Genomic DNA, 20247 nt, shown 5'->3' with positions numbered 1-20247 from the left:
TGGTACAGGGTTGGAAAATAAGCAAAAGCAGCTTCAGTTTAAATATTCTGTAGCAATGAGGCGAAAGCTTTCTCGGTATTTTTAATTGGTCTGCTCAGGCGTGTTATGGTATATCTCTGAGACCTGGGCCACAGGTAAGGACACTACCGCTGCGCCACAGCCCGAGGCTAAAGCTTTCTCTGCAGATGCACTACCCTTTCACTGACCCACACCTTCTCTGTAGCTGTAACGTGATGTGCAGTACTGTATTGTATTCTGTTACCCTGCTGTACTTAGGTAAGGTAAAATTTATTTGGTTAGCACGCAAAACAATACTTTTCACTGTATCTCAGTACATTTGACAATAATAAATCAAACCAAATCAAAATGGCTTATTTCCACTTTCTGCCTCTTGATCCGAGTCCTTTAGTTACTGCAGTTTGAAGCATGTCTCCATATTTTTAAATGCAATCAAGGTTTTGTCTCTGGTAAATTAGGTAGTCAGTTCCAAATCTCCACTCCTCCCCCAACTCCATCTAAACCCTTTCACTAATTTATGCTTCTGGGTTATAAACCTCTCTACTAATGACTTTTTAATTCAATCGTGGGATATGGGCATCGCTGGCTGGGCCAGCATTTATTGCCTGTCCCTAGTTGCCCTTGAGAAGGTGAGTTGCCTTCTTCACCTGGTCCTCATCCATTCTATCTGAAGGGATCTGGTTGGGATGCAGGGGGTAGTGTCCCTGTCTCTGAGCCAGAAATTCTGGATTGGAGTCCCACTTCAGGACTTGATGGCCAAGGAATGTTCATGAAGCGGCCAAAGCAAGTGGATTATCAACTTGCAAATCCTTCTGGCTCACAGGAAAAGCAGATGGCAGGAGCTGGAGAGATTCTTCACCAGCCAAGAAATCCAGATACTGGATTAGTGGTGCTGGAAGAGCACAGCAGTTCAGGCAGCATCCAACGAGCAGCAAAATCAACATTTCGGGCAAAAGCCCTTCATCAGGATATTCCAGATATTCCAACACTGTCCAAATTACCACATGGGCAAAAGTAACACACTCTCATCCAACCTAACCTGGGACCCTCATAATTTTAGACACTTTCATTATCAATCTGGGTCTCCTCTGATTCCTAGGAACATTCCTGAAAATCTCTTCTACAGCCTCTAGAGTGCAGTCACATCCTTCCTGTAATACGGTGACCAGAACTGTACACAGTTTCCCTTTCATTTCTGGCCTGCAGGTATTGTTGCCTGGATAGCAGGTATTGCCAGTCCCACCACAGTACTGTTAGAGAGTGACTTTCAGAATTTTGACCTGCTCTTAGTGAAGGAATGGTGATATATTTCTAACTATATGATTTCAAGGAGAATTTGCAGATGATGGTGTTGTCATGTCTCTGCTGTTCTTGCCCTTCTAGATGGTAGTGGTCATGTGTTTGGAAGGAGTTGTTGGAGGAGCCTTGGTGAGTTGTTGCAGTGCATCTTGGATGAGTACATAACATTGCAAGTGTCTGTCAGTTGTGTAGGGAGTAAATGTTGAAGGTTGTGGACGTGGGCTGCTTTGTCATAGAGTCATAGAGTCATACACCATGGAAACAGACCCTTCAGTCCAACCAGTCCGTGCTGAACATAATCCCAAACTAAACCAGTCCCAGCTGCCTGCTCCTGTCTCATATACCTCCAAACCTTTCCCCTTTGTAAACTTATTCAAATATCTTTTAAATGTTGTAATTGCACCCCCATCCACTACTTCCTCAGGAAGTTCATCCCACACGCGAACTGCCCTCTGTGTAAAACAATTTGCCCCTTGTATCTTTTATAAATTTCTCTCCTCTCACCTTGAAAATGTGGCCCGTAGTCTTGAAATCTTCTATCCTAGGGAAAAGACACCTACCATTAACTTTATCTATCTCCCTTAATATGTTATAAGCTTCTATCAGGCCACCTCTCAACCTCTACACTCCAGTGAAAGAAGTCCCAGCCTATCCAGCCTTTCTCGTTATACCTCAAACCTTGCATACTTGGCAACATATTGGCAAATCTCTTCTGAACCCTCTCCAGCCTGATAATATCCGCCCTGTAACTGGGCAAGTAGAAGTGGACGCAATGCTCCAGAAGAGGCCTCACCAATGTCCTGTACGACCTCAACATGACGTCCCAAATCCTAGACTCAAAGGACTGAGCAATCAAGGCAAGTGGGCCAAACGCCATTCTAACCACCCCGTCTATACGTGACGCAAACTTCAACGAATGATGTACCTGAACCCCTCGGTCCCTCAGTTCTACAACACTACCCAAAGGCCCTACCATTAAGTGTATAAGTCCTACCCCTGTTTGTTGTACCAAAATACAATACCTTGCATTTATCCACATTGAACTCTATCTGTCAATTTGCACCCTGCTTTCTAACTGGGTTTTCTGGTGTTTTATATTGGTCAAGCCTAACCTCCCTGCTGTTATATCCATTGATAAGTGGAAGTATCTCTTCTGCTTCCTGAACCATACTTATCCTGCTATCTGCAAGGATCTTTGGGTAGACATTCCAAACTCCTTCTGTTCCTCTGAACTCCTCAGTATTCCAGCATTTATTGTATAACAATTGCCTTGTTTGCCTTTCCAAAATGCGTTATTCCATACTTCTCTGGATTGAGTTCTATTTGCCACTTAATGCCCTCTTGACCAGTTTCTTCCTGCAATCTCCGACTTCCTCCCCCCACACACAGCCTTTTATAAGGCCCTTGGTTTAAGTTGATGTATACCATGCAAATGAAGGATCTTTATAATGATCATTGTAAACAGCCTTCAAATCATGAAAACACATGTCAAACATTACCCTCTGCTCTTGCTATGGAGTTAATTTTGGATCCAATTTGCCACTTGCTTTGAAATCTCACAGGCTTTTCCCTTTTCTGTGCAGTCTGTCACCAGCGTGGTGAAAATCCATGGAGACCATTTCAAACCACTCTCCTGAGTTCCCTTCTTTGTGACGTCATCAGAAAACCCAGTCGCTTGTCAGTCACCAGGTTCTCTTCACTCATCCGCAGGGACTGTGGGGTTAGGTGATGGCCTAATGGTATTATCGCTAGTTTATTAATTCAGATGACCCTGGGTCCAAGTCCCACCATGGCAGATAGTGGAATTTGAATTAAATAATCATCTGGAAATAAGAGTCTAAAGGTGACCGTGAAGCCATCCCTGATTGTCAGAGGAAAAAACCATCTGATTTACTCACATCCTTCAGGGATGGAAATCTGCTGTCCTTTTCCTGGTCTGAAACCACAGGGGAAAGGATTGGGAAATAATACTCAGAGACTTGTTTATTTCCTCTTTTGCTTCCTTTAACTGGCTGGAACATATTTCCTTTGTATCTGGTTGTTTACTAACTTTCGAAAGTGATTGAACCTTATAATATTCTCTCTCTCTCTCACTCTTTATCTTACACAATGTTTCACATGATCTCCTCCTTGCCCACATTGTCCTTTTCATCCCTTCTCTGTGAGAAAGACCTCTTGGCTCTCCCTGATTATACTTCTCAGTATTTTTCTTATCCGTCTCTCCTTGTTTTCTGAATTGAGGGCGCGGAAGCTGAAGAGCTCCCAGGCTTGATCCACCCTGAGCGAGAGTGGGAATTTTGTGAAATATGCAGAGGTAGGATCAGCTGGGTGAAGGGAGCTGCTGGGGAAGAGCTGGAACTATGCTTGTGAGTGAGTTTTATTTCGCCTACACTCTGAGTCAAGGGGGAGCTTAGCTCCAGAAAAGGAGGGTCATCGACCAGAGCAGGAGCAGTCTTGATACAGTCTGTGATGGAGTTAAAAATGATGCAACACCAGGTTATAGACCAACTGGTTTATTTGGAAGCACTAGCTTTTGGAGTGCTGCTCCTTCATCAGGTAGCTGTGTTGCAGGACCAGAGTTTGTAACAAAAGATTTCAGTGTCATGCAACTGAAATGATATATTGAATTAACCTAGATTGTTGTTAAGCCTTTCATCTTTTTGAAAATGGTTGCAGGTTTTGGTTCATTAATATGTAAATCCCAGAAATTCTTTTCAGTCACATTCTCGAGATAACATGACTGTGTAATTCTTGAGAAGGAGCTTCAAGGAGCTTCAAGGACAAATCAGAAAAAGTGAAAAATTGTGATCCCTTGTGATATTAAAATGCGATAGGATGATGTTGAGTATAGATTAGAGTGGTGCTGGAAAAGCACAGCAGGTCAGGCAACATCTGAGGAGCAGGAAAATTGACATTTTGGGTAAAAGCCCTTCATCAGGATGAAGGGCTTTCGTTCCTGATGAAGGGCTTTTGCCCAAAACGTCAATTTTCCTGCTCTTCGGATGCTGCCTGACCTGCTGTGCTTTTCCAGCACCACTCTAATCTTGACTCTGAACACCAGTATCTGCAGTCCTCACTTTTGCCCTGATGTTGAGTATAATTAATGTCTGGAGGTCTTAACTGAGAAATACATGAGATCTGTCTTGATCACATTTGATATTTGATACGTATTTTTGGAGTGTTTGATCGTAATCTGTTACCTTTGTTTGCCACATGTTAACTTTGGATCTTAGAAACAAGTTTTACATGTATTGTTTGACTTGATTTGATTTATTATTGTCACATGTAGCTGGGTACAATGAAAAGCTTTGTTTTGCAAGCAATACAGGGCAGATCAAAGCAAACAAGGACATATAGATTAGAGGGTGCTTAGGCAGAGCAAGGAATACAGGATTACAGCTGGACAGGAGGTGTACAAAGGAAAATCAACATTATTAGAAATTAGAGAGTCCGTTCAGCAGTTTTATAACGGCAGGGAAGAAGCTGTTCCTGAACCTGTTGGTGCATGTGTTAAAGCTCAGTATCTTCTGCCTGACAAAGTTAAAAATCACGCAACACCAGGTTATAGACCAATAGGTTTAATTGGAAGCACTAGCTTTCGGAGCGCTGCTCCTTCATCAGGTGAGTGTGGAGGACACAATTGTAAGGCACAGAATTTATAGTAAAAATTTACAGTGTGATGAAACTGAAATTATACATTGAAAAATAGCTTGATTGTTTGTTAAGTCTCTCATCTGTAAGAATGACCATCATAGTTTCACTTCTTTCATTTGTAAATCACAAAACTTTTTTTTACAAGTTACATTCTCAGGTTAACTGTAACAATTGGTGTCAGCGCAGATAAGATGTTGAAGGTCGTGTTTTGTCTGCGTCTTTGTGTTTACTGCTGAGAAATCGGCAGACTGTGTTCATTGGGTACACCTACACCGTGTATTCAAAAAGAATGGGTACCCAATGAACACAGTCCATCGATTTCTCAGCAACAAACCCAAACAAGGAGACAAAACACGTCCAGAAACCCGAGCCACTCTCCCCTACATCAAAGACATCTCGGAAATGACTGCCAGTCTACTCAGACTCCTTGGCATCATGGTAGCCCACAAACCCACCAACACACTAAACCAGCAGCTAATGAACTTGAAAGACCCTATACAGATAATGAGCAAAACTAATGTCATTTACAAAATACCGTGCAAGAACTGTAACAAACACTACATTGGACAAACAGGCAGAAAACTAGCCACCAGGATACGTGAACATCAACTAGCCACAAAACGACATGACCCTCTCTTACTAGTATCCTTACATACAGATGAGGAAGGACACCACTTTGACTGGGACAACACATCCATCCTAGGAAAAACCAAACAGAGATACGCACGAGAATTCCTAGAAGCATGGCATTCCAAACGGAACTCTATCAATAAACACATTGACTTGGACCTGATTTACCACCCCCTGAGTAAAAGAACAGGAAATGACATCACCACAGGAAATGGGACTTCAGTAAGGAATTTGACAAGGTTCCCCATGGGAGACTGATTAGCAAGGTTAGATCTCATGGAATACAGGGAGAACTCATCATTTGGATACAGAACTGGCTCAAAAGTAGAAGACAGAGAATGGTGGTGGAGGGTTGTTTTTCAGACTGGAGGCCTATGACCAGGGGAGTGCCAAAAGGATCGGTGCTGGGTCCTCTGTGTTTTGTCATTTACATGAATGATTTGGATGCGAGCATAAGAGGTACTGATAGTAAGTTTGCAGATGACACCAAAATTGGAGGTGGAGTGGACAGCGAAGAGGGTTACCTCAGTTTACAACAGGATCTTGACCAGATGGGCCAATGGGCTGAGAAGTGGCAGATGGAGTTTAATTCAGATAAATGCAAGATGCTGCATTTTGGGAAAGCAACTCTTAACAGGACTTATACACTTAATGGTAAGGTCCTAGGGAGGGTTGCTGAACAAAGAGACCTTGGAGTGCAGGTTCATAGCTCCTTGAAAGTGGAGTCGCAGGTAGATAGGATAGTGAAGAAGGTGTTTGGTATACTTTCCTTTATTGGTCAGAGTATTGACTACAGGAGTTGGGAGGCCATGTTGCGGCTATACAGGACATTGGTTAGGCCATTGTTGGGATATTGTGTGCAATTCTGGTCTCCTTCATATTGGAAAGATGTTGTGAAACTTGAAAGAGTTCAGAATTTACAAGGATGTTGCCAGGGTTGGAGGATTTGAACTAAAGGGAGAGGCTGAACAGGCTGGGGCTGTTTTCCCTGGAGCTTTGGAGGCTGAGGGGTGACCTCATAGAGGTTTACAAAATTATGAGGGGCATGGATAGGATAAATAGGCAAAGTCTTTTCCTTGTGGTCGGGGATTCCAGAACTAGAGGGCATAGGTTTGGAGTGAGAGGGGAAAGATACAAAAGAGACCTATGGACCAACGTTTTCACACAGAGGGTGGTACGTGTATGGAATGAGCTGCTGGAGGAAGTGGTGGAGGCTGGTACAATTGCAACATCTAAGGGGCATTTGGATGGGTATATGAATAGGAAGAGTTTGGAGGGATATGGGCCTGGTGTTGGCAGGTGGGACTGGATTGTGTTGGGATATCTGGTCGGTGTGGACAGGTTGGACCGAAGTGTCTGTTTCCATGCTGTACGCCTGTATGACTCTATGATATCACCAACCCAAAGAAACCCAAACATATTAATAGAAAACAGGAATCATCAGCAATGCTTTGTCTGGAGGCTCACTGAAGATGTTACCTAGTATGGTAACGAAATGTCTGAAGATGAACCTTACAGCTCAGCGAGCAAACCTACATCCAGAACCTCAACCTGAGCTACAAATCTTCTCAAAACTCAATAACGTCTGTAAAGTCTCACCTCAACCTCTGGAAAAAAGCTCGAGCCTATTCAGCCTCTCCATATTGTTCACTGTTCTAACATTGTAAAGTTTATCGTGGTTTTATTCTCTTTTTGAGTCCCTTGAATCTGACCTTTTGCATCCTTTAAAAATAGGAGTGACCGATCTTCGGCCAGATTGTAACATAAATGTAGCGATCTGGTCCAGGATAGTAACACATTCAGAAGTAATTTCCCTATTGTGTTACACTTTAGGATCGTCAGAATACCTGATGCAGAAATGCAGATTTGTTCATAAAAGTGTCCCCCAAAATCCCCTCAGAACAATAAGCTCAGAAATGTCTGCCCTTACTCAGCTGGTTACCAGCCAACTCCATGTTTGACAGTAAAAGAGCATCCACCTGACTGAATCACTCTCCTGCATGTCAGAAAATGAATAATTCATTTCTTACTCTTCATTAACGTGGTTGAATGAGAGATTTGCAGGAAGTATCCCCCCCTCCAAGTCTCACACTATGATTATCAACATTCTCATCCTTACATTCAAATCATTGCATGCCTTCTGTTCCCCCTCTCTTTCACGATCTCTGCCAGCTCCCAAACCCACTGACACCTTTGAGTTTCCCCAACGTCAAAATCCATAGAGAACCCCTGGAGAATGTAGACCATTTCCCAAAACCTTGGGAGTCTCCTCTCAATGTGAGTAGACATTGATGATGGAATCCAACATTGACTCTAACACAGCCTTTTGATGCCTGAGGAACACAATGTTTGAAGTCTGAGACCTCAAACCCAGCACCAATCATATGGTGTACAGGACAACTGTGGTCCCCATCTTCCTGTATGTATCAGAAACATAGAACGTGTACAGCAGACGCCTCAAATCCCTGGAGAGATATTACCAGTGCTGCCTTCACAAAATCCTGCGAATCACCTGGCAGAATAGGTTTGCCAGTGTGAGACTGCACTTCCAGATCAATAACCCCAGTATTGAGATACTGGTCACACATGACCAGCTATGGTGGACAGGTCACATTATCCACTTGCTGACACAAGCAAGACTCCTTAAACAAGTGCTCTATGGGTAGTTCTTCGATAATGCGATGGTTGCCATCTTATGCAACCCCACATTATAGAAAAATCACGTTTTAGAAATAGCGCTTAAACAGTATAATCGCGTTACAGCCAATACACATTTTAAAGTTTGCACTATAGAAACAATTCGTCAACCGCGTTACAGCGAATTTGCGTTAACGAAACCCACGTTATAGCAGAGCGACCTGTACTCCAAGCTCTGCGATGGTGAGCAATCACTTGGGCGGGGGTGAGCAGTAGTAGAGGAAATGTGACAAGACGCCCTGAAAGTTCTCCTTGAACAATTGCAATATCCTCATCAACACAAGGGAATTGCCTGTCCCACAATGCACAAACTGGAGAAGAGGCATCTACAAAGACGCCAACTGCTCTGAGCGTCACTGACTGGAGCACGTGGAGACCCAGCGCAATCAGCAGCCGGACTGTACAGGAATCTGAGCGTGTCCCACCCTCCTGCCCCCTCACACCTCCCCACCTCCCCCGACTAACCCCAGGGCAGAGTCACCGCCTGCAGGATTGGACAATTCAGCCACAGCAGATTCCCCCACTTCCCCATCCCCACTCCGCAGTGAGAGCGAGTCAACCTCATCCCGCCCAGGGAGAGTCAATGAAGAACATCGCACCCTCAGGAAGAAGTTACCCGACTGATGCAGTCCCCCTCTTCAATGATCTGCACAGCTTTGTCGAGTGAATCCACTCTCGGTGTAAGTTACACTTATTCCCTTGAGGTGGACTCGGTGTTGGAGATTGAGGAGAGCCTCCACAGACTGGGCACTTGCCTGAGGGTATCTGAACCTGACGGATATGTGCCAGAGAGTCTGCTGAGTTCTCACTGCCTGTTACGCATGCACTGGAGCTGGGTGGGCAGACTGTCTCTGAGACTCGTGTTCTGTAGGTGCATTTTTTTTGTGTAACCTCTGAATCTAGCACTGAAAATTTAGCACCTAAAATCCAACTCCTAGAATCTAGCATCTAGAATCTAATATTGAGAATCTAGTGCCTAGAAACCAGCACCTAGAATGTAACAACTTGGATCCAGCATCTGGAATTTAGCAAATGAATCTAGTATGTTGAATTTGAGATTTGGATCAGACAGCCAAGATCATGGTTTTCCCCACATTTAAATCATTATCCTCCAGGTGAGACCTGTCCTGATTGATGTGAAGTTTTCTTCATCATTTGGTCGCAGAGCAGTTTGTAAGTTGGAGTATCAGATTTCCACAGCCTGCCCCTGTATTGTTTCACAGGCGAGTTATTCCTGATGGAATATCAATCATTCCATTGTCGCACAATACATTTCCAGCTTCCACGGCTCTTCACTAAAAACCAAAAAACTGCGGGTGCTGGAAATGAGAAACAAACTCAGAAATAACTGGAAAAACTCAGCAGGAGTCAGGCAGCATCTGTGGAGAGAAAGCAGAATTATGTTTCAGGTTCAGTGACCCTTCTTCAGAACTCTTCAGTTCTGAACTTGTCAGTTCTAAAGAAGGACCTGAAATGTTAACTCTGCTTTCCCTCCACAGTTGCTGCCTGACCTGCTGAGTCTCTCATTTTGTGTCCACAGTTCTTTGTTTTTTATATGTAATGGTCACACTTTGTTTTGGCCTGAAGTATTTTTCGTGAGTGCTTATCCACCACATTGAAACATTGGTGGGTCCTGTGTAATATATTGCTCAGATATTCACTAGCCTTAAACTGTGCGCAGATCTCACCTTCCTACCTGCTGACTGTCCGGCCCCTCTAGTGAAGGAATGGGTCTTGAACCCTGGAGCCCCTCAATCTCGCAGCAAATAAACAAAAGCTGCTGGAGCTGATCAATGTAAGCTATTTACTATCTTTGTATCCAGTTGGTCTGTATCTAGCCTTGGAGATATTTCACTGCACTATCGACGTGATTCAGTGCCAAAGATGTCCATTCGGGCCATTGTGTCTGTACCTGCTTTTCAAATGAGCATCATTTCCCCTTCCAACCTCTTGCTTTATCCCCATGCCCCTGTGCACTAGCTCATCATCTAATGCCTGTTGAATGTCTCACTTGACCCTCCCTCCATCATATGTCCAGGCACTGCATCCAGTCCCAAACTACTCGCTGTATGAAAAGGTTTTTTTTTCTGATATCACATTTTCTCCTTTTCCAAATAATTTGCAATCTGTGCCTTCTCATTTTTAATCCTTTTTTACAAGTGGGAACAGTTTCTCCCTATTGACACTGCCCAGCCCCTTCATGATTTTGGGAACCTCTCTCAGAGGCCAGGCAATGGCCTAGTGGCGTTGTCATGGGCCTGTTAACCTGGAGTTCTGGTGTGGCAGAGGGTGGACTTTGAATTTAATAAATATCTGGACTTAAGAGCCTTGTTATGACAATGATTCAGGATCACTAATGTCCTTCAGGGAAGGAAATTGCTTTCCTTACTTGGTCTGGCCTGCATGTGACTCCAGACCTTCAGCAATACAGTTGACTCTTAACTACCCACTGGGATGAACATTGAATGCTGGCTGAGCCAGTGAGACCCTCATCCCATGAGCAAATTTTTAAAATATCTGTTCTCAAGGAGAACAGTCCCAAATTTTTTCAGCCTATCTCTTCCCTGGAACCATTCTTGTTAATTGCTTTTGCACTCTCTCCAATGTGTTTCCATCTTTCCTACAATATGACACCCACAGCTCTACACAGTACACCAGCTGATGTCTAGTGTATTGGAGATAACACTCTCGATTTCAGTGTGTAATAGAGTTTTATTTTCTAGTGTTTCTGAAATAGCTGAGAGCTTCTCACTTTCAGTTTCCAACTATGGGCACGGTAAGTATTTGGTCATTTGTTTCCCCCCACACAGGTGTTCAGTTACAATCATGTTCCCTGAAACATATGTCATCACATTTCTTCATTTTCCAATGAGGTATCTTTGATGGCTGGGCTGAGTTTTGTTTTTTACAAATGAGTTTTGTGTTTTGTTCCACAACTACTACACACAAAGGCACAGTACAACAGACCAATGTTCAATATCGTCTCATGGTTAAAAAAAATCACATAATACCAGGTTATAGTCCAACAGGTTTAATTGGAAGCACACTAGCTTTCGGAGTGACACTCCTTCATCAGGTGCTCCTTCACCTAACGAAGGAACGTCGCTCCAAAAGCTAGTGCTTCCAATTAAACTGTTGGACTATAACCTGGTGTTGTGTGAATTTTAACTTTGTGCACCCCAGTCCAACACCGGCATCTCCAAATCATACCTTCTCATGACCAGCATCTGAGGTGCCTCCAAAATGGATGATCTTCATAAAATGTAGAAATAGCATCAGAGTCCATTTGCCATGTAAAGACTCCACAAAGCCTGCACAGTACTGCATCGTCAGCGGTTGTTGACCCGGACCTCTGCCTCATCTTTCACCTTTTCCACTTCAGCCTGCTCGTACACTTCTTCCGCCACTTTGCTCTCTATCGTTAAGGATCTCCCAACCCCAGAACCGAAAGGAGGGAGGGCCCGCAGCTCACCTGGATATACCAAGCTGCGTTTTTTAAAAGGGGGTTATTGTCGACACTGGGACCAATCAGGTTCTTGTTAAAAATCACACAACACCAGGTTATAGTCCAACAGGTTTATTTGGAAGCACGAGCTTTCGGAGTGCTGCTCCTTCACCAGGTAGCAGTGGTGCAAGACGTCAATCCATGTAATATTTTGTAAATTCCACTTTGGAAATAGAACCAGTCTGACTCAAGATTGGGATACAGATAGACTCTAACCTCACACTTTCATGTACTGTCTGAACTGAGATGTCATCTTTTCCTTAAGTTATCTCGAGAATGTGACTTAGAAGAAGTTCTGGGATTTGCATATGAATGAACTGAAACCTGCAACCCATTCTAAAAGATGAAAGACTTAACAGCAATCTAGGTTTGTTCAATGCATTGTTGCATTACACTGTCATCTTTTGCTATAAATTCTGTGACTTATGATCCTGCTCCGCACCCACTCGATGAAGGAGCAGCGCTCCGAAAGCTAGTGCTTCCAAATAAACCTGTTGGACTATAACCTGGTGTTGTGTGATTTTTAACTTTATACACCCCAGTCCAACACCGGCATCTCCAAGTCAGGTTCTTCCCAAACGTCTTCCATGTATGTAGGCCCGAGGTTTGACAGTTGTTGTTGATCAGCTCCCCACCCCCCCCCCCCTCCCCCAACCCCCAGGTGAGAGACAGGAGCTGAGTCGGGGCCTGTTAGTGAGGGAGTGTGACTGTTATTACCTGGTCAGAGCTCCACAATCGCGTCATGCTGCTTCAGAGCTTAGGTAAAAACAATGACTGCAGATGCTGGAAACCAGAGTCTAGATTAGAGTGGTGCTGGAAAAACACAGCAGTTCAGGCAGCATCTGAGGAGCAGTAACATCGACGTTTAGGGCAAAAGCCCTTCATCAGGAATGCTTCAGAGCTTGCCAGCACAGAATGGCGGCTGGCAACTCCCCGAATCCCTCAGGGTCATGACCTGCCCCTTCAGGATTGATGTGGAGGTGACAATGTTGGACAAGCTTGTGCGATTTCAAATCAAACTGGTGGACAATAACCTGGTCGAAACGTACGGCGTTGGAAAAGCACAGCAGGTCAGGCAGCATCTGAGGAGCAGGAAAGTTGACATTTCAGGCGTACACCCTTCATCAGGAATGTGTGGGGGGAAGGGGGATGGGAAGGCGATAGGTCAGAGAGGAGGGTGGAGCGGATAGGTGGGAAAGAAGATGGACAGGTCGGACAGTTCAAAGGGGCGGTGCCGAGTTGGAGGGTTGGATCTAGGATGAGGTGGTGAGAGGGGAGATGAGGAAACTGGTGAAGTTGACATTGATGCCATGTAGTTGGAGGGTCCCAAGGCAAAAGATGCAGTGATCTTCCTGCATCAACCTATCACCTTCCTAGCTACTGCACCTCCACCCCCATACTCCTATTTATCTCTCAGGCCCTTCCACCCCTCCACTCCCCACCCTCCCACCACCCCCACATTCCTGATGAAGGGCTTATGCTCAAAAACCCGACTCTCCTGCTCCTCAGATGCTGCCTGACCTGCTGTGCTTTTCCAGCGCCATACTTTTCAACTCTGACTCTCCAGGATCTGCAGTCCTCACTTCTTCCAGAAATATATCCTGGTGTCATGTGACTTCTGGCTTTGTCCCTTTTGGAAGCCATGAGGTGCGTGTGTCTTCTCAGCACAGCAGCGGCCTGTTGATGGGCTCCTGAAGGCTAAGGCTCTATTGCACGTGGACCTTCCTCCACTGCATTGGAGCAAGCTACATGAGTCAGCCCTGGCTCTCTGTACAAACGTTAGAAATGTTATTTATTTTACCTATTGTTCTAATCAACCTGTATGGAGACGTAATTAAGCACCTTCTGGAGTGGGGTAGGCAGACTTGAACCCAGATCTCCCAGTCCAGAGTAGGGATACACTGACCACTGTGTCACAAGTTTTCTCAGAGTTGCCTTGAGCAACAACAGTAACAATGTGAATTGAATTAGCACCTCTAATGCGGTAGGATCTTCTTATCTGAAGAAGGACGTTCCTGCTGCAGAGGGAGTGCTGTCCTGTGGTGGTAGGACTGATGTATGAGGAGAGATTCAGTCGGGTAGGATTGTATTCAATGGAGTTTGGAAGAAAATGAGGGGATTTCAGAAACCTATAAGATTCTAACAGGACTGGACAGGTTAGGTCCAGGAGGGATGTTCCAAATGGTGGGGGGAAGAACCAGGGTTCAAAGTTTAAGGATAAAGGGTAAACCTTTTAGGACTAAGATCTGGAGAAATATCTTCACCCAGAGAGTGGTGAGCCAGTGGGATTCACTACTACAGAATGCAGTTGAGGACAAAACATTATGTGTTTTCAAGAAGGAGTTAGCTCTTGTGGCTAAAGGGATCAAGGGAGATGGGGGGAGGGGGAATGGGATATTGAACTTGATGATCAGTCATGATCATACTCAATGGTAGGCCAAATGGCCTACTCCTGCTCCTAGCTTCTGTGATAAAATCTCCCTTCATACTTCACTGGAGGGTTATCAAAATTGATGAGATACTAAGCCACGTAAGGAGATACCAGGATGGGTGACCAACGGCTTGATCACAGATGGAGGCTTTAAGGAGGTCCATAAAGTAGGAGAGAGGGGAAGAGGTGGTGTGAAGATCCAGACCTTATGGCCCAGGCAGCTGTAGGCTTGGTCATCGATGGTGGAGTGATTGAAATTGGGGAAGCACAAGAAGCCAGGCTTAGAGGAGTGCAGAGATCTAGGAGGGTTCTGGGGCTGGAAAAAGGTTTACAGGGATAGAGAGGGAGACAGTCACAATGCAGTTAGAAAGCAAAGGTGAGAATTTTAAAATCAAAGTGTTACCAGAGTAACCAGGATTGGGTGGATCTAGAAGCAGGGGAATGAATCTTACAATTAAGGGTGTTGCAGTTATGATTGTATTAGCCAATGGAACATGTACAATGATTTCGCTGCTCGTTGGATGCTGCCTGAACTGCTGTGCTCTTCCAGCACCACTAATCCAGTATTTGGTTTTCAGCATCTGCAGTCATTGTTTTTACCATGTACAATAAAGAGTCTGGTTCTTTTTGAGTCAGATATCTTGATATATATTTGCAACACTAACCAGCCATAAGCCTACAATAGCACAGACGTAGACACAAGGTCAGCATTCTATGCCTACTGAAGTTATTGTGCATTGCATACACATGGTCAAGTGACAGTATTGACTCCAGTAGAGGGAGGGTTACTGAAGATGACATGTGTACCATTTTTATCATGTAACAGTTTTCAAAGTACAAAGTTGTTGGGTTTAGTATCTGTGCCATAACACAACAGAGGCAAGCCATTGAGTTGGAATTTCTTCACTCAGAATACAGTGAATCTTTGGAATTCTGTATTCCGTAGGGCTGTGGGAGTTCAGCCATTGAATATGTCCAAGACAGCTTGATAGATTTCGAGGGCCTAATGAGAGGAAGGGATATAGGGGATAGAATGGGGAAATGATGTTGAAATATTACCTGCCTGTAGGAAGGTGCTGTAGAGTGATTACTTTATAACCTTGCAATGCAGTTCTCTGCGTTTCAGAGAAGCTTCAAGCTTCTACATATTTTAAATGTTCAAACACATTACACTGCACCTCGACAGCGTGTGGGTCTTAAACCTGAGTTATCTCACCCAGGAGTAACCAAGGTGCCCACAGTGGCTGTGTAATGGTGGACTCATTCCTATCTTACTGGCTCAAGGCCCATCTTGGGTGATTTCTTGAACTGATAGGGATGAATTGAGTTAATTAGCTTCGAAACACTGCTCCATTCAGTATAATTACTCTCCATTAAAGCATAATTATTAAGACAAATATTTCATTGTGGCAACCTTACTGAGGAAAGGGTAAAACTTTGCTGTTGGAAAGAAAGACTTGCACTTATTTATAGAAGGTCTTTCATGACCTCAGGATGTTCCAGAGCGTGTTGTGACAAGCCTAGTTCTTTTGAAGTGTAGCTGCTGTAATGTAAGGAAACCCAGCAACCAATCCAGACATTGTAACAAATTGCAAAGTAATAATGTCCCCAAATCACCCGTTTCGCACAAGGTATTGTTCAAGCCATCAGGAAAACTTCCTGTGTTCTGCTGCGGAACAGTCTCGAGGGCTTTTTTTGTGTTTGAGAAGGCAGCGAAAATCTCAGTCAAAACATCAGTTTAACACCTTGTTTATAAAAACTTGCTTTTAACACTGCATTTGTTCAGCGTAGTGCTGTCTCATAGTTAAAAGTGCTATGTCTCCATTGGAAGAGGTGCAGTGATCCCGACTGATGATTATCATTGAACTAAAACATAAGAACTCGGAGCAGGAGTAGACCATTCAGTCCCTCAAGCCTGCTGTGTTCTTTCATACAATCCTGGCTGATCTCATCTTAGCCCCAACTCCACTTTCCTCTCTGGTCCCCGTAACCCTATCTATCTTCTCCTTAAATTTATTCAGTGTCCCAGAATCCACCGCACTCTGTGGGAGGGAATTCCACACATTCGTGATCCTTTCAGTTTTAAAACTACCACTCCTTAGTCTAATGCTGTGACCTCTCATCCCAGATTGCTCCACACGGGGAAACATCAATTTCACATCTACTTTGTCAATCCCTTTTACCACCTAGCATACCTCAATTGAATCATTCTTCTAAACTCTAGCGAGTATAGAGCTAAACTGCTCAATTCCTCCTCATAGGTCAAGTCCCTCATCTTTGGAATTAATTAAGTCAACATTCTTTTTGAACTTCCTACAATGCAGTCACATCCCTCCTCAAGGAGAAAGTGAGGACTGCAGATGCTGGAGATCAGAGCTGAAAATGTGTTGCTGGAAAAGCAGGTCAGACTGCATCCAAGGAGCAGGAGAATCGATGTTTCGGGCACAAGCCCTTCTTCAGGAATGAGGAAAGTGTGTCCAGCAGGCTAATATAAAAGGTAGGGAGGAGGGACTTGGGGGAGGGGCACTGGAAATGCGATAGGTGGAAGGAGGTCAAGGTGAGGGTGATAGGCCAGAGTGGGGGTGGGGGCAGAGAGGTCAGGAAGAAGATTGCAGGTTAGGAAGGCGGTGCTGAGTTCGAGGGATTTGACTGAGACAAGGTGGGGGGAGGGGAAATGAGGAAACTGGAGAAATCTGAGTTCATCCCTTGTGGTTGGAGGGTTCCTAGGCGGAAGATGAGGCGCTCTTCCTCCAGCCGTCGTGTTGCTATGGTCTGGCGATGGAGGAGTCCAAGGACCTGCATGTCCTTGGTGGAGTGGGAGGGGGAGTTGAAGTGTTGAGCCACGGGGTGGTTGGGTTGGTTGGTCCGAGTGTCCCAGAGATGTTCTCTGAAACGTTCCGCAAGTAGGCGGCCTGTCATCCCTCCTCAAGCAAGGGAGAGAAACAGGATGTCATGTTCCAGGTGCGGTCTCATTCGTGCCTTGTGGAATCATTGCCCTACTTTGCTACTCCATTCCTTTCTCAGTAAATGCTAAAATTCCACCCACTCGCGTTAATATCCTAGTTTCAAACTTCCAGCTCAGTAACTGTCCCCATGACTTGTCCGGACTTGTCCTACCTGCCTATCTCCTTTTCCACCTATCCACTCCACCCTCTCCTCCTTGACCTATCACCTTCATCTCCTCCCCCAGTCACCCATTGTACTCTATGCTACTCTCTCCCCACCCCCACCCTCCTCTAGCTTATCTCTCCATGCTTCAGGCTCACTGCCTTTATTCCTGATAAAGGACTTTTGCCCGAAACGTTGATTTCGCTGCTCGTTGGATGCTGCCTGAACTGCTGTGCTCTACCAGCACCACTAATCCAGTATTTAACATCTGCTGTACTTGGTGAGGAGCTTCCTGTCGAAAAGGGCAGGAAAGGCACAGCCAGTCATCTGAGAAGCAGGAGAGTCAACATTTTGGGCATAAGCCCTTCATCAGGTTTATGTCACTGGCCCTTGCTGTTTGTGGGATCTTGCTGTGCACCTTCCCTGCCTGCCAATGGTGAACTGACTTTTGAAAGAGGACCTCATCATTTCACAGCGTTTGAGATGCCCTGAGGTCAGGAAAGACCTGTCCGCGTAAATTATTTTTTTCTATTTTAGTGAGGTTTCACTCAATCAGTGTAGAAGGACTGATTGTCGTTGCCTTGACAACTAAACAGACCCAGCCTGTTGCCTGCCTGGAGATTAATTTATTTTATTTTTAAAGGAATCAAAGCTGTGTGTATTGCTTTTCCAGCTGCTGCCTCTATTGTGAGATGGCACGAGGTTTACAATGTCAGAGCTTCTGAATTGAGTGTGAGAGAATGTGGGGAAATCCTTTGGGCCAACTGAACTCATGGAGGTGGTAGATGTTGCAGCAAAAGTATCTTATTTTTACTTTGTCATAATGTTAGTTTTTGAGTTGAAAGGTGCTTTCCATCCTAAATGATGTGGGACAAGGGAAACTTCACAAAGGAAATAGTTGTGAATGTTTCTTTTGTGAGCAGTTTTTGTCAATCATTTTAACCAGCCTGAGCTCTCTGGTGTATTACCAACATGTTTAGTTTTGCTTTCAAATGATGTTAATGCACCCATCCAGTAATGACTGTGATTATTTTAATTTGTCCTTCAAAACCATATGCCCTTTCACAATTATTAATTGACGGTTGACAAACCTGATGCCTGTTTATTTCGAGGGGAATTTTGAAACAGATGCAGGCAGTTCCCTACCTGATGGCATCACAGTTTCTTGGAATCAGCTTATTCATGAGGCAACTATATTCCTTTCAATAGTCAGCAAACACTTCAAGAGCATTTCTAAAATAAGAACAAAACTGCACACAGTATTCAAGATGTTGAGTCACCAATGCTCACAATTAACTGTGAGTGAGTCTTAAAATAACCCCCTTTCCAATCAGATCAATAAAGAAATCCCTTTTCTAACTTCCTGCAAGTGATCCTTCGTAAATAATCCCACCTTCCATCCAAGGCACCCATTGGAACTCTCAAATTTTCTAAGAAGAGGAGCAATTTACTTTTTTGTTATTTATTCATGTGATAAGAGCATCATTGGCTCAGCATTTATTGCCCAGAGGGTAGTTAAGAGTCATCCACATCGCTGTGGGTCTGGAGTCACATGTAGGCCCAGACCAGGTAAGGATGGCAGTTTCCTACCTTAAAGGACATTAGTGGATCAGACAGGTTTTTCCCGACAATAGATTCATTGTCATCATTTGACTCTTAATTCCAGATTTTTGTTGGATTCTAATCCACCATCTACTGTGGTAGGATTCAGACCCAGGTCCCCAGAGCATTATCTAGGTCAGCAGTCCAGTGATGATACCACTAGGCCACTGCCTCACATCGTCCCCGTTTCTGTGAGGGTTTCTTCTGGGTAGTCTGGTTTCTTCCCACAATCCACAGATGTGCAGGTTAGGTGAATTGGCCAAGCTAAATTGACCCATAGTGTTCAGGAATGTGTAGGCTAGGTACATTAGTCAGAGGAAATGTAGAGCAATAGGGTAGGAGAGTGGGTCTGGGTTGGTTATTTTTTGGAGGATCAGTGTGGATTGTTGGGTCAAATGGTCTGTTTCCACACTGAAGGGATTCTATGATCTATGATAATAATTATTCTAGTGCGCATCACTTGTCCTAGAGTCAGAGAGTCGTAGAGATGTACAACATGGAAACAGACCCTTCGGTCTAACTTGTCCATGCCGACCAGACATCCCAACTCAATCTAGTCCCACCTGCCAGCACCTGGTCCATATCCCTCCAAACCCTTCCTATTCATATACCTATCCAAATACCTCTTAAATGTTGCAATTGTACCAGCCTCCATCAGTTCCTTTGGCAGCTCATTCCATACCCGTACCACCCTCTGTGTGAAAAAGTTGTCCCATAGGCCTCTTTTATATCTTTCCCCTCTCACCCTAAACCTATGCCCTCTAGTTCTGGACTCTCCAACCCCAGGGAAAAGACTTTGTCTATTTAGCCTATCCACACCTCTTATAATTTTGTGAACCTCTATAAGGTCACCCCTCAGCCTCTGATGCTCCAGGGAAAACAACCCCAACCTGTTTAGCCTCTCCCTTTAGTTCAAATCCTCCAACCCTGGCAACGTCCTTGTAAATCTTTTCTGAACTCTTTCAAGTTTCACAACATCTTTCCAATAGGAAGGAGACCAGAATTGCACGCAATATTCCAACAGTGGCCTAACCAATGTCCTGTACAGCTGCAACATGACCTCCCAACTCCTGTACTCAATACTCTTACCAATAAGAGAGAGCATACCAAACACCTTCTTCACTATCCTATCTACCTGTGACTCCACTTTCAAGGAGCTACGAACCTACACTCCAAGGTCTCTTTGTTCAGCAATACTCCCTAGGACCTTACCGTTAAGTGTATAAGTCCTGCTAGGATTTTTTTTACCAAAATGCAGCACCTCGCATTTATCTGAATTAAACTCCATTGGCCACTTCTTAGC

General features: G+C 44.4%; 1 protein-coding gene across 20 annotated transcripts in view; it reads left to right on the top strand.

Moving 5' to 3' along the window:
• phldb1b (pleckstrin homology-like domain, family B, member 1b) overlaps nt 1-20247 on the top strand; it is a 375430-nt gene that overhangs the window by 59145 nt on the left and 296038 nt on the right. The window contains exon 1 of one of the 20 annotated variants that reach the window (XM_072593434.1): nt 3600-3631. The exons of the other annotated variants lie outside the window; for them this stretch is intronic. The gene's annotated coding sequence lies outside the window, so the exon portion shown is untranslated. Of the gene's footprint in view, nt 1-3599; nt 3632-20247 lie in introns of those variants that run through there. 20 annotated transcript variants of the gene reach the window in all.

The sequence above is a fragment of the Chiloscyllium punctatum genome, chromosome 23, assembly GCF_047496795.1.
Source record: "Chiloscyllium punctatum isolate Juve2018m chromosome 23, sChiPun1.3, whole genome shotgun sequence".
NCBI lineage: Eukaryota > Metazoa > Chordata > Chondrichthyes > Orectolobiformes > Hemiscylliidae > Chiloscyllium > Chiloscyllium punctatum.
The sequence above is the reverse complement of the archived record's forward strand: the minus strand, read 5'-3'. Positions and strand labels throughout refer to the sequence as shown.